This window comes from Triticum aestivum, chromosome 1D, assembly GCF_018294505.1.
Source record: "Triticum aestivum cultivar Chinese Spring chromosome 1D, IWGSC CS RefSeq v2.1, whole genome shotgun sequence".
Classification (NCBI taxonomy): domain Eukaryota; kingdom Viridiplantae; phylum Streptophyta; class Magnoliopsida; order Poales; family Poaceae; genus Triticum; species Triticum aestivum.
The window spans coordinates 455,186,004-455,200,050 of record NC_057796.1 but is presented as its reverse complement, the minus strand read 5'-3'; the positions used below and the strand labels follow the sequence as shown (position 1 = coordinate 455,200,050).

General features: G+C 45.6%; 1 pseudogene; it reads left to right on the top strand.

Moving 5' to 3' along the window:
- Positions 1 to 7,074: 7,074 nt before the first annotated feature.
- LOC123183812 (uncharacterized) lies at positions 7,075 to 7,213 on the top strand (annotated as a pseudogene).
- Positions 7,214 to 14,047: the final 6,834 nt, after the last annotated feature.

Genomic DNA, 14,047 nt, shown 5'->3' with positions numbered 1-14,047 from the left:
GGACCGACAGTTCCATATCAGTTTTATTTTGGATATACAGGATGAAGTATATTTTACTAGTTCATTATAACTCATAAGCTTTTATTCCAACTATTAAACATAAGCTTTGAACAATTTAAGAACAAACTACTGGAATTTAGCTTACTATCCTTCGGTGCCACTTGAATACATGAAATAAATCAGGACCTGGCATGTCAGTATGTCACATGCGTGAATTAGCATGTTACACACGCTAAGGTTACTTAAGAGGATTCACATGGTGAAGCTCATCCTTTGCCATGTATTCCCTCCGTCCGGAAATACTTGTCGCACAAATGGATAAAAATGGATGCATCTAAAGCTAAAATATGACTAGATACATCTATTCCTCTGACAAATATTTCCGGATGAAGGGACATTTCACAAGTCGTATCCACTTTATAATGGGTAGTCCAGTATAAGCCGTATACGAGGCTCTAATTGCCCACTGGGCCGGCCCAAGTCACGTTCAGTAATTATGTAGAAAATAATACCAAATAATGCAAAAAGAGTGGCCACGAGAACTCGACCTAAGGACCTCATATTATTACGCGCTGCTTGCCATTAGACCGATGGACTACTTGTGATTTCCTATAGTGCGGATGATATAAAAACAATCAATGACGTACATACATAAAAATATTTCTGAAAAAATCGAAAATATTCTTGAACAAAATTGTGATCAATTTGGAAAAGTCGAATATTTTTGAAAAAATAAAATTATTTATGAAACTCCAAACTTTTATGAAAATGGAATAATTTTTGAAATTCCAAAATATTTTTGAAAAAGTGAAGAATTTTTTGCAATCCTAACATTTTTTATAAATGTGAACAACTTTCGTAATCCTCAAGAATTTATAAAAATCCAAACAAAATTTCAAAATCCATACATTTTTAGGAGAACATGAGAAAAAAAAATCAAAAACACGTTTTTTTCTGAAAAACACACACATTTCTAGAAACTCCAACCAAAATTTGGAAAAGGCAAACTTTGTTTTTGGATCAGTGAAGAATTCTGAAAGTGAAAACATTTTTAATTTTTTTTCATTTGATGCATAGACGCAACTTGCATGCAGGAGAGTGACGACGTAGGGTTCGTACGACGCTGTGCGGCCGATACAGGCCGATCAAAAAACAGACGGACGTCGCCCGTCGTGGCGTGCCGTGTGGGTCGCCCACTAACCCGACACAGTCGACCGACCCAGTGACGCGCAGGCTCGTCGCGCGATCGAAGGCGGTAGTCCCACCTCGTGACACCAACAGGTCGTTGACCACCTTAAATAACTTTATTACGCAAGTACCACAAGCATTGGTTTTTCTTTTTGAAACAACGACAAGCATCGGTCTTCATTGAACTCAAGTGCAGGATCTGGAGTGGCACTAGGAGTATTCGCCGGTTCCGAACTAGCGAAGTTTCCTACTGACATGTCAGATTCTCCAGAAAAAGATCGTTGATGTCCGATGTCTTTTTATTTATGTTTTTAACTTGCACACAGTTTTGTCACACAATATATCAAGTTCGGGTTCCCCAGAGGGGAGAGTTTGCACACGTTTTATTTCCGACTCCACGGAACGGTCCCAATTTTTTTTCGCGCGTTTGACTGACCATTCGAAGCATGCACGCCAATGTTCAGTGATTATTGACACTTTATGCATTTCCTACGTTTTTTCCTGCCAAAAAACCCTAAAAAACTGCCTGCACGTGAAGCAACGTGCGTACGGTGTCCGAACTCTTTGAAACTTTGTGTGGGCCACCGGGATGGGCATGCCCACCAGCTGGCAAAATTTGGTGTTCACCTGAAGATGACAAAAATTTGACCTAGAAGTACATTTTTTTTCGACATCCTTCAAATGGACCCAATATTTTTATATGACATTGTATCCACATGAGAAGCATGCATGACAATTTTGAATTCATTTCGACGCTGTATGCATTTTCTACGATTTTTCGGGCCAAAAAACCCTAAAACACTACCCGGACGTGACGCAACATGCGTTCGGTGTCAGATTTCGTTCATTTTTGGCGTGGGGTATCGGGGTGGGGATCACATGCGCTGGAAAAAGTTGGGTACATTCTGTGATTGCGCTCAGTTACTTCATGTGGAAGCCACGGTTTCTGTATGGGCGGAAGGGATCCTCGGGTGCATGTCTCGTCTTCACATCTGCCAAACGGGCTCAGTTTTTTTTTCATAGGCTAGAATGACAATGGCAAGTATGCATGCCAAAATTTGTCGTGTGTCGACATTGTATGCATTTTCTGCGATTTTCTGGGCCGAAAACCTCTAAAACACTGCCCGGACGTGACGCAACGTGTGTTCGGTGTCAAATTTCGTTCATTTTTGGCGTGGGGTACAGAGGTGGGGCCCCCCACACGCTGGCAAAAGTTGGGTATATTCCGTGATTGCGATCAGGTACTTCATGTGGAAGGCACGGGTTTCAGTATGGGCGGAAGGGATCCTCGGGAGCATGTCTCTTCTTCACATCCGTCAAACGGGCTCATATTTTTTTCGGGCTCATATTTTTTTCATGGGCTAGAATGACCATGGCAAGGCTGCATGCTAAAATTTCTCGCGTTTCGACATTGTATGCATTTTCTGCGATTTTCCCGGCCGAAAACCCCTAAAACACTGCCCGGACGTGACGGAACATGCGCTCGGTGTCAGATTTCGTTCATGTTTGGCGTGGGATACCGGGGTGGGGCCCCACATCCGCTGGCAAAAGTTGGGTACATTCCGTGATTGCGCTCAGGTACTTCATGTGGAAGGCAGGGTTTTCGGTATGGGCGGAAGGGATCCTCGGGTGCATGTCTCTTCTTCACATCTGTCAAACGGGCTCAGAAATTTTTTCACAGGCTAGAATGACCATGGAAAGCATGCATACCAAAATTTGTCGCATTTCGACACTGCATGCATTTTCTGCGATTTTCTGAGCGGAAAACCCCTAAAACACTGCCCGGACGTGACGCGGCGTGCGTTCGGTGTCAGATTTCGTTCATTTTTGGCGTGGGGTACCGGGGTGGGGCCCCACACGCGCTGGCAAAAGTTGGGTACATTCTGTGATTGCGCTCAGGTACTTCATGTGGAAGGCAGCGGTTTCAGTATGGGCGGAAGGGATCCTTGGGAGCATGTCTCTTCTTCACATCCGTCAAACGGGCTCAGATTTTTTTCATGGGCTAGAATGACCATGGCAATCCTGCATGCCAAAATTTCTCGCGTTTCGAGACTGTATGCATTTTCTGTGATTTTCCCGGTTGAAAACCCCTAAAACACTGCCCGGACATGACGCAACATGCGTTAGGTGTCAGATTTCGTTCATTTTTTTTTGCGTGGGGTACTGGGGTGGTGCCCCACACGTGCTGGCAAAAGTTGGGTACATTCCGTGATTGCGCTCAGGCACTTCATGTGGAAGGCAGGGGTTTCGATATGGGCGGAAGGGATCCTCTGGTGGATGTCTCTTCTTCACATCTGTCAAATGGGCTCAATTTTTTTTCACGGGCTAGAATGACTATGGCAAGCATGCATGCCAAAATTTCTCGCGTTTCGACACTGCATGCATTTTCTATGATTTTCCGGGGCCGAAAACCCCTAAAACACTGCCCAGACGTGACGCAACATGCGTTCGGTGTTAGATTTCGTTCATTTTTTGCGTAAAGTACCGGGGTGGGGCCCCACACCCGCTGGCAATAGTGGGCCGACCCATGCGACACGCCATGACGGGAGACGTTCGTCTGTTTTTTGATCGGCATGTATCGCCCGCACAGCGTCGTACGAACCGTATATGACGCAACTTGCATGCAGTGCCGAACATCGTTCATACCTAGCATGGATGCCTACCATTGGCATGCCCATCTACTGGCAAAAGTTATGGTCATTTCAAGAACGTCCAAAAGTAGACCATGTTCAACGGAGGGTGTACAGGTAAGCTAGACAGCTATGTTTGGAAGCACATTCTTTCTCGATATCCTTGAGCACATAGTTTTCTAATTTTAAGGCTTCTGTTATTTGTAATTTTTTGTCATTATCAATCAATATGAATGTTTTTATGTCCTAAACATTTATTGAAAATTGTCAAAAAAATTGGATGCTTCTGTTGTTTACGATTTCTCACATTATCAATCGACATGAACTTTTTTTTGAAACGCAACCAATTTTTAAATTTACGCATTTGGAAAAATAGGAAAAGGAAAAAAGAAACAAAAACCAGAATATAACAGAACGAAAAACGGTTTTAAAATACAAAAAAACACCGACGTGAATATTTACAAAGCTAGATTTGCCACATAAGTAGCCAGAAAGAGAGCAGGTGTTCAAAATGTTAGTTCTTAAGTTTGCACGCTCCTCATCTTTCTTTTAAATTGCTCAAAATGTTGTTTCAAATAATATTCTTAACACTTTGAACTAACATATCTCTTTAATTTTCTTTTGAAATGTTCATGGTTTTAAAAAATGGTGTTCATGCTTTAAAAAATATATTCATGATTTAAAAAAATCAAAAATTGTTCAAGTTGGTAGAAAAGTTGTTGAATTTTCGAAAACTATTCTATTTAAAATGTTATATAGAATTTCCAACAAATGTTGGAAAAGGTTGAAAAGGTGTCCGAATTCTACATTGGTGTTACCTCTGCCCGGGATGTTTAGGCTAGAAAGCTACCGGTGGAAGTCCGCTTTTGTAAGCAGGTTGCTTTTCCCTACGCCTGAATTTAATAACCAATTTGTTAGTCAATGCAAATTAATTGCAAGTTGTTAACCGAAAGCTGCTCTCCGATTGGGCCATGGGCCATGCAGCCAATATATACGAGCGTGGTAAAAGAAAAGCGATGCATGCGAGAGCGTTGAGGGATGTGAGGCAATTTGGCAATTAATTTAGGCTAGTTAATATCCTTCAATCGTGCTCACTAATTGGGCAGATTCAAAACCAAAATCTCGCCCTGATGTGCCTTGGTCTTGGCAATCTTATCGGTTGGTCCAATAAATTCGTACACAGTAATTCTTAAGCTTGCACGCTCTCTAATTTTCACAAAGACGTGTCAGCTCAAGTGGTCAGCCTCTTAGCCTCATGTGCAAGAGGTCTATTGTTCGATTCCTAGCGACGGATAATAGATTTGTTTTATGATTTTTTACACCCGGCAAACAACGCACTTCCTAGAGGCTACAGCCGTGACCAATGGGCCGGCCCAATTGGCGTACGCCGTATACATTTCGGCGGGCGGGCAAAGTACTTTTGGAAAAAGGCTATCCTACCCTTTCTTACGAAGGGGTACAAAGAAATCTGGACCGGTGATGTGTTTAGGGAGGTTGTACCGAAGCGAAAGTGATATCATAATACATGAGCCAAAAACTGTTATTTTCATGTCTGAATGTTCCCCGTTTGGATTTTTCATGTACTCTTTCAGGAGTTTACATCAACCAGCGGAAAGCCTGAAAAAAGAGACGACTCTACAGCGCTGGAGAGTGACTTCACAGCATAGTTGAACTGTTGACTGAATACAAACAAGTTACCGCAGATACACTTACAATGAGTTGCAGCGATCTACTCGAAAGATCAAGCATCAGACTGGGAGGGGCGTATCTGGTCTCGATCGTATACAAGGGAATCTCAAAAGACAAGAGGACAGTAGCTGTGAAAAGCTTGGCAGAGATAAACTAAGGTGAAGAAGAATTCCAGCATGAACTGAGTGTGATTGGAAAGATTAATATGAATCTGGTGAGTGTTTGGGGATTCTGTTCTGATGGACCAGACAGGATACCGGTTTTGGAGTATGTATGTTGAGAATGGATCGTTGGATAAAGCACTGTTTAGCAGAGACTCACAGATATTACTTGAATGGAACGAAAGATTTAAGACTGCTCTAGGAGTGGCAAAAGGATTGGCCTATCTTCATCACGAGTGCTTGGAGTGGGTTATCCACTGTAACCTGCAGCCTGAGAACGTACTGTTGGATCATAAATTGGGCCAAATATCACTAGCTTTGGCCTTGCAAAACTTCTGAACAGAGGCGGGTCAATTAAAAATGTACGCGGATCCATGTAACTAGAGGTTATATAGCTCATGAGTGAGTTTCTGGACTCCTAATAACAGCAAAGGTTGGTTCTCTACAGCTTCGGAGTGGTTCTCCTAGAACTATCAAGGGGGCTCATGTTTCAGACTCGGCACCCAATGCTGACGAGGAACTAGAAACAGTCCTTCAAAGGGTCATTAAGACATTAAGATGCTGGAGGGCAGCAAACAGTTATGGATCGCTGACTTCATTGGCTCCAGATTGAACAGGCAATTTGGTAACTTGCAAGCAAGAATGATGGTCGTGTTAAAAGTGTAGGACCGTAGTTGTATCGTGACATTGTAACGTGATTGTATTCGTTGGAGTTGAGGCGCAGGTTGTTGGCTAGGATATCCTCTATCTCATGTATAGCTTGGAGCAGAGGACAAGTTAACAACCAACTAACCACCTGCGCCTTATCATGTAATCGCTCTGCCTATATTAACACGAAGGCGTCCCTGCCAGGAGGCAACACACTTAACGCAGCCAACCCTAGCTTTTACATGGTATCAGAGCACTTCTCGAGATCATCCATGGCGACACCTTCAAACTCCTTCCCATCCTCTCCGTTTGTGCACGCCGTCTCTGAGAAGCTCAGCAAGAACAACCAAGCCCTATGGCGGGCGACGGTCCTGTCGGCGATCAGAGGTGCCCGCATGGAGCACTACCTCGACGTCGATCACCCGGTGCCACCCATGCACCTTGAAGAGGCCACATCTGATGGCAAAACCAAGACAAAGAAGCCCAACCCGAAGTTCCAGACCTGGTACGCTCAAGATCAGCAAGTCTTTTCTTACCTTCTGACAACTCTGCCCCGTGAGATGGCCGTCCAGGTCGCTACCTGTCATACGTCGGCGAAGCTCTGGAATAAGATTGCAGAGATGCTTGCATCTCACACTCGTGCCCAGACTGTCAACGTGCGCATCACCCTCGCCAACCTGCAGAAGGGGAACTCCTCCATCACCGACTACGTCGGGAAAGTCAAGTCTCTGTGTGATGAACTCATCGCAGCAGGGAAGAAGATCGACGATGATGACATCGTCTCTCACATCCTCGCTGGCCTGGACGAGGAATTTGATCTGGTGGTCTCTGCTATGTGCTCCAGAGTGGAGCCGATCACCGTGCACGAGCTGTTCTCTCAGGTCATCAGCTTCGAGATGAGGATGAAGCTTCGCGGCGGAGTGTCGCAGTCCTCCGCTAACGCTGCCACCAGAGGTCGCGGGCGCGGTGGTGACCGTGGCTGTGGCCGCGGTGGAAACGGCAACAACGGTGGTGACCGTGGTCGCCCCTACATCAAGCCTGTCGGCCACGGTGGACAAGGAGGAGGCGGCCACTACAACAACAACGGTGGCGGGGGCAACTACAACAACAATGCCCCTGCACCTAGGATCCAGTGCCAGATCTGTGGCAAACTGGGCCATCCAGCGTGGAAGTGCTGGAAGCGCTATGATGAAGCCTACCAAGGAGGAGAAGAGAGGACGGTGAACCTGGCAGCACCTCAGTATGGGGTGGACACCAACTGGTACCTTGACAGCGGCGCCACCGGTCACATCACAGGAGACCTTGAGAAGCTGACTGTCCGCGACCGCTACACCGGGAACGAGCAAATCCACACTGCTAGTGGGTCAGGTATGGCTATAGAACATATTGGTCCCTCAGCTATTCGTACCCCTGATCGTGATCTCTACCTAAATAATATTCTTCATGTTCTAGAAGCTAGCAAGAGCCTAATCTCTGCTAGTCGTCTTGCTCTTGACAATGATACATTCTGTGAAATTCACCCTCATTCTTTTCTTGTTAAGGAACGGGGAACGAGGAAGGTTCTTCTTCGAGGCAGGGGTAGATGTGGTCTATACCCCGTCAAGCACAAGGGATCCAACGTCCAGAAGCAGATGCTCAGTGCCACCAAGATATCTTCGGATAGATGGCACCGACGTTTAGGTCACCCATCTCCTCTAGTTGTCAGGAGAATTCTTAGTCAGAATAAACTCCCTTGTGCTAGTTTTTCCAGTAGTGATTCTGTTTGTGACGCCTGTCAAAAGGGAAAAAGTCACCAGTTACCTTATCCAAAATCAATAAGTGAATCCAAGTTTCCTTTAGAGCTTATTTTCTCTGATGTTTGGGGACCTGCTGTTGAAACAGTAGGCAGAAAGAAATATTATGTGAGTTTTATCGATGACTTCAGTAAATTCACATGGATCTATTTGATCAAACACAAGTCTGAAGTTTTTCAAAAATTTCATGACTTTCAGCACCTTGTTGAACGACAGTTTAATCGCAAAATTCTTGCTCTTCAGACAGATTGGGGAGGGGAGTATGAAAAACTCAACTCCTTCTTCACCAAGATAGGAATATCTCATCATGTATCTTGTCCCCATGCGCATCAACAGAACGGATCAGCAGAGAGAAAACATCGACATATAGTCGAAGTGGGCTTGTCTCTTCTTGCTCAAGCCTCTATGCCCTGCAAATTCTGGGATGAGGCGTTTATTGCTGCTACCTATTTGATCAATCGCCTTCCTAGCAAAGTTATCAAGCTTGAGACCCCTCTTGAGCGATTGTTCCATGAAAAACCCTATTACTCCGCACTTAGGATTTTTGGGTGTGCTTGTTGGCCCAACCTTCGACCCTATAACAAGCACAAACTTCAGTTCCGTTCCAAACAATGCACTTTTCTTGGATATAGCAACCTTCACAAAGGTTTTAAATGCCTTGATATTTCAACAGGACGAGTGTATATCTCCAAGGATGTTATTTTCGATGAAAATGTATTTCCCTTCGCTACACTTCACCCAAATGCCGGTGCACGGCTTCGGGCAGAAATTCTTCTTTTGAGTCCGGAGTTACTAAACCCAACCGATCATGGGGATGAACATTATGCTGATGACCATTTGTTACATAGCCCTACTTCTGACGGAGATAGCGGTGAAAAAAACTGCACTCCAAATGCTTGTGATTTTATGCAATAGCAGTAGGAAACACCTGGCGGCGGACACGAGGCAGATTCGCCTGGACGCGCCGATTCTGGAGCTGACGCGGGAACAGATCCCTGGGCGGATCCTCTGACGCCCCAGGCAGATCCTCTGACGCCGCCCCCACCAGAATCCGGGGCCATCCACTCCCCGGGTAACGCCTGGCACGGGTCTCCAGGCCGGTCGGGTGGGCCGGCCCCTCCTCTTTCTTCGCGCCCCAGTCGTCACGAGGCGGGTGGGCCTGAACCTGGTCGCCTGTCCCCCGCTGCGGGGCGCAATGATGGTGGGCGCGACCGCGCGCTGGCCCGTGGTCACGTGGCGCCCGCTGACTCGTCAAGGCGGGATCCTCCTGCTCCACCAGCGCACGATCCAACATCATCCGACCGCGCGACAGACGAGGTTGGTTCTGCTGTGGCGGGATCGGTATCTTCTGCGTCTGCCGCACCCGTACGCTCCAGCACACCTCCTCGGATGACTACACGAGCACAATGAGGTATTTCAAAGCCCATAGTTTACAAAGATGGGACACTCAGGTATGATAAGCACTTCAAATTTGCAAATTTTGCTTCTACTGGTGAGCCCCAAACTTTGACCGAAGCTCTAGGAAATGACAATTGGAAAAATGCCATGAATGTAGAGTATCATGCACTTATGAAAAACCAAACTTGGCGTTTGGTTCCTCCTAAGCGAGGGAGGAATATTATTGATTGTAAATGGGTATATAAAATTAAAAAGAGACCTGATGGAACAATAGATAGATATAAGGCTAGACTAGTAGCTAAGGGCTTCAAACAATGCTATGGTATTGATTATGAGGATACTTTTAGTCCCGTAGTTAAAGCTGCTACTATTAGACTTGTTCTATCTATTGCTGTCTCCAAGGGATGGAGTCTTCGCCAATTGGATGTTCAGAATGCGTTCTTACATGGCGTTCTCGAGGAGGAGGTCTATATGAGACAACCACCTGGGTTTGAAAATGGTTCAAAGCCACATCATGTGTGCAAGTTGGACAAGGCCTTATATGGCCTAAAGCAGGCACCTAGAGCCTGGTATTCAAGATTAAGTGCAAAGCTTCAACAACTTGGTTTCAAGCCTTCAAGGGGTGACACTTCTCTTTTCTTCTTCAAGAAAGGGAAGGTGATTATATTTATGTTAATTTATGTTGATGACATAAATGTTGCCAGCTCTTCACCGGAAGCTACCACAGCATTGCTATCAAATTTGAAAAATGAGTTTGCTCTTAAAGATCTAGGAGAGTTACACTACTTCCTAGGTATTGAGGTAAAAAAGTTGCATGATGGTATTATGTTAACTCAGGAAAAATATGCCAAAGATGTAATCAGACGTGTAGGTATGAAGGATTGCAAACCCTCCAGTACACCTATGGCTATCACTGATAAGTTGTCATTATATGAAGGAGAATTACTAAGCCCAGAAGAAGGAACTAAGTACAGAAGTGTAGTTGGTGCTCTCCAGTACTTGACACTAACAAGACCCGATATATCCTTTGCTGTTAATAAAGTTTGTCAATTTATACATGCTCCTACCTCTGTACATTGGACAGCTGTAAAGAGGATATTGAGGTATCTTGAAGGGAGTGCCAACACAGGGCTGAAATTGTGTAAATCTTCTTCAACCACAGTAAGTGCATTTTCTGATGCAGACTGGGCTGGATGTCCTGATGATAGAAGATCTACAGGGGGATTTGCAATCTTTCTTGGGTCGAATCTGATATCCTGGAGTGCTAAGAAGCAGGTTACAGTGTCACGCTCGAGCACTGAGGCAGAATATAAATCTTTGGCAAATGCAACAGCTGAGGTAATGTGGATTGAAACTTTACTTGATGAACTTGGCGTTGGAAGAACAGGTGTGTCATGCTTATGGTGTGACAATCTTGGAGCAACGTATTTGTCTGCAAATCCAGTGTTTCATGCACAAACGAAACACATAGAGATTGATTACCATTTTGTACGAGAGAGTTGCACAAAAGTTGCTAGATATTCAGTTCATTCCAACAGGAGATCAAGTTGCAGATGGGTTCACAAAACCGTTACAAGTCAAGCAACTACAGGCCTTCAAGCGCAATCTGAACCTTGATACGTTAAGATTGAGGGAGGTGTTAAAAGTGTAGGACCGTAGTTGTATCGTGACAGTGTAACGTGATTGTATTCGTTGGAGTTGAGGCGCAGGTTGTTGGCTAGGATATCCTCTATCTCATGTATAGCTTGGAGTAGAGGACAAGTTAACAACCAACTAACCACCTGCGCCTTATCATGTAATCGCTCTGCCTATATTAACACAAAGGCGTCCCTGCCAGGAGGCAACACGCTTAACGCAGCCAACCCTAGCTTTTACAGGTCGAGTTGTCCGTTTCATGCGAGAAGATAGTAGGAAAAGGCACACCATGGAAAATGTTGTGCAGATGCTTGTTTTGGTTGATGAGGCCAGTGGCATAATGCAGCAGCATTCTACAAACTAAGAAAATCATGAATTACATGACCTGCTTGTCTTGTATACGAATATTTTGTTGGAAATATTCCCTAGAGGCAATAATAAAATGGTTATTATTGTATTTCCTTGTTCATGATAATTGTCTATTGTTCATGCTATAATTGTATTAACTGGAAACCGTAATACATGTGTGAATACATAGACCACAACATGTTCGTAGTAAGCCTCTAGTTGACTAGCTCGTTGATCAATAGATGGTTATGGTTTCCTGACCATGGACATTGGATGTCATTGATAACGGGATCACATCATTATGAGAATGATGTGATGGACAAGACCCAATCCTAAGCATAGCACAAGATCGTGTAGTTCATTTGCTAAGAGCTTTTCTAATGTCAAGTATCGTTTCCTTAAACCATGAGATTGTGCAACTCCCGGATACCGTAGGAATGCTTTGGGTGTACCAAACGTCACAAGTAACTGGGTGGCTATAAAGGTGCACTACAGGTATCTCCGAAAGTGTCTGTTGGGTTGGCACGAATTGAGACTGGGATTTGTCACTCCATATGACGGGGAGGTATCTCTGGGCCCACTCGGTAATGCATCACCATAATGAGCTCAATGTGACTAATGAGTTAGCCACGGGATCATGCATTACGGAACGAGTAAAGAGACTTGCCGGTAACGAGATTGAACGAGGTATTGAGATACCGACGATCGAATCTCGGGCAAGTAACATACCGATAGACAAAGGGAATTGTATACGGGATTGATTGAATCCCCGACATCGTGGTTCATCCGATGAGATCATCATGGAACATGTGGGAGCCAATATGGGTATCCAGATCCCGCTATTGGTTATTGGCCGGAGAGGTGTCTTGGTCATGTCTGCATGGTTCCCGAACCCGTAGGGTCTACACACTTAAGGTTCGGTGACGCTAGAGTTGTTATGGGAAATAGTATGTGGTTACCAAAGGTTGTTCGGAGTCCCGGATGAGATCCCGGACGTGACGAGGAACTCCGGAGTGATCCGGAGGTGAAGATCGATATATTGGACGAAGGGTATTGGAGTCCGGAATTGTTCTGGGAGTACCGGGTGACGACCAGCGTGACCGAAAGGTGTTTCGGAGGCCCCGACAAGCGTTGGGGGCCTTATGGGCCAAGGGGAGGGGCACACCAGCCCACTAAGGGGCTTTGTGCACCTCCCAACCCCTCTCACATAACATGGAGAGGTGGGGGCGCCTCCCCTAGGGCAGCCACCCCTCCCGGCTTGGGGGGCAAGTTTCCCAAGGGTGGGGGCGCCCAAACCCATCTAGGGTTTCCCCTGTGGCCGCCGCCCCTCCCCTAGGGCGCCTCCTCCACCCCCTTCCCCCTATATATAGTGAGGGAGAGAGAGGGCAGCCGCACCCCTTGCCAGGCGCAGCCCTCTCCTCCTCAACCTCCTCCTCCTCCTCCGTAGTGCTTAGCGAAGCTCTGCCGGAGAACCACGAGCTCCATCGCCACCACGCCGTCGTGCTGCTGGAGTTCTCCATCAACTTCTCCTCTCCCCTCGCTGGATCAAGAAGGAGGAGACGTCCCCGGGCTGTACGTGTGTTGAACGCGGAGGCGCCGTCCGTTCGGCGCTAGATCGGATCTTCCGCGATTTGAATCGCCGCGAGTACGACTCCAGCAACCGCGTTCTTGTAACGCTTCCGCTTAGCGATCTTCAAGGGTATGAAGATGCACTCCCTCTCTCTCGTTGCTAGCATCTCCTAGATTGATCTTGGTGACACGTGTTCCCAACAGTGGCATCATGAGCTAGGTCTATGCGTAGATTCTATGCACGAGTAGAGCACAAAGTAGTTGTGGGCGATGATTTGTTCAATTTTCTTACCATTACTAGTCTTATCTTGATTTGGCGGCATTGTGGGATGAAGCGGCCCGGACCGACCTTACACGTACTCTTACGTGAGACAGGTTCCACCGACTGACATCACTTGATGCATAAGGTGGCTAGCGGGTGTCTGTCTCTCCCACTTTAGTCGGATCGGATTCGATGAAGAGGGTCCTTATGAAGGGTAAATAGAAATTGGCATATCACCGTTGTGGATTTTGCGTAGGTAAGAAAAGTTCTTGCTAGAAACCCATAGCAGCCATGTAAAACATGCAACAACAATTAGAGGACGTCTAACTTGTTTTTGCAGGGTATGCTATGTGATGTGATATGGCCAAAAGGATGTGATGAATTATATATATGTGATGTGTGATATTGATCATGTTCTTGTAATAGGAATCACGACTTGTATGTCGATGAGTATGACAACCGGCAGGAGCCATAGGAGTTGTCTTAATTTATTGTATGACCTGCGTGTCAATGAAAAACGCATGTAATTACTTTACTTTATTGCTAATTATTAGTCATAGTAGTAGAAGTAATAGTTGGCGAGACAACTTCATGAAGACACGATGATGGAGATCATGGTGTCATGCCGGTGACGAAGGTGATCATGCCGCGCCTCGAAGATGGAGATCAAAGGCGCAAGATGATATTGGCCATATCATGTCACTTTATGATTTGCATGTGATGTTT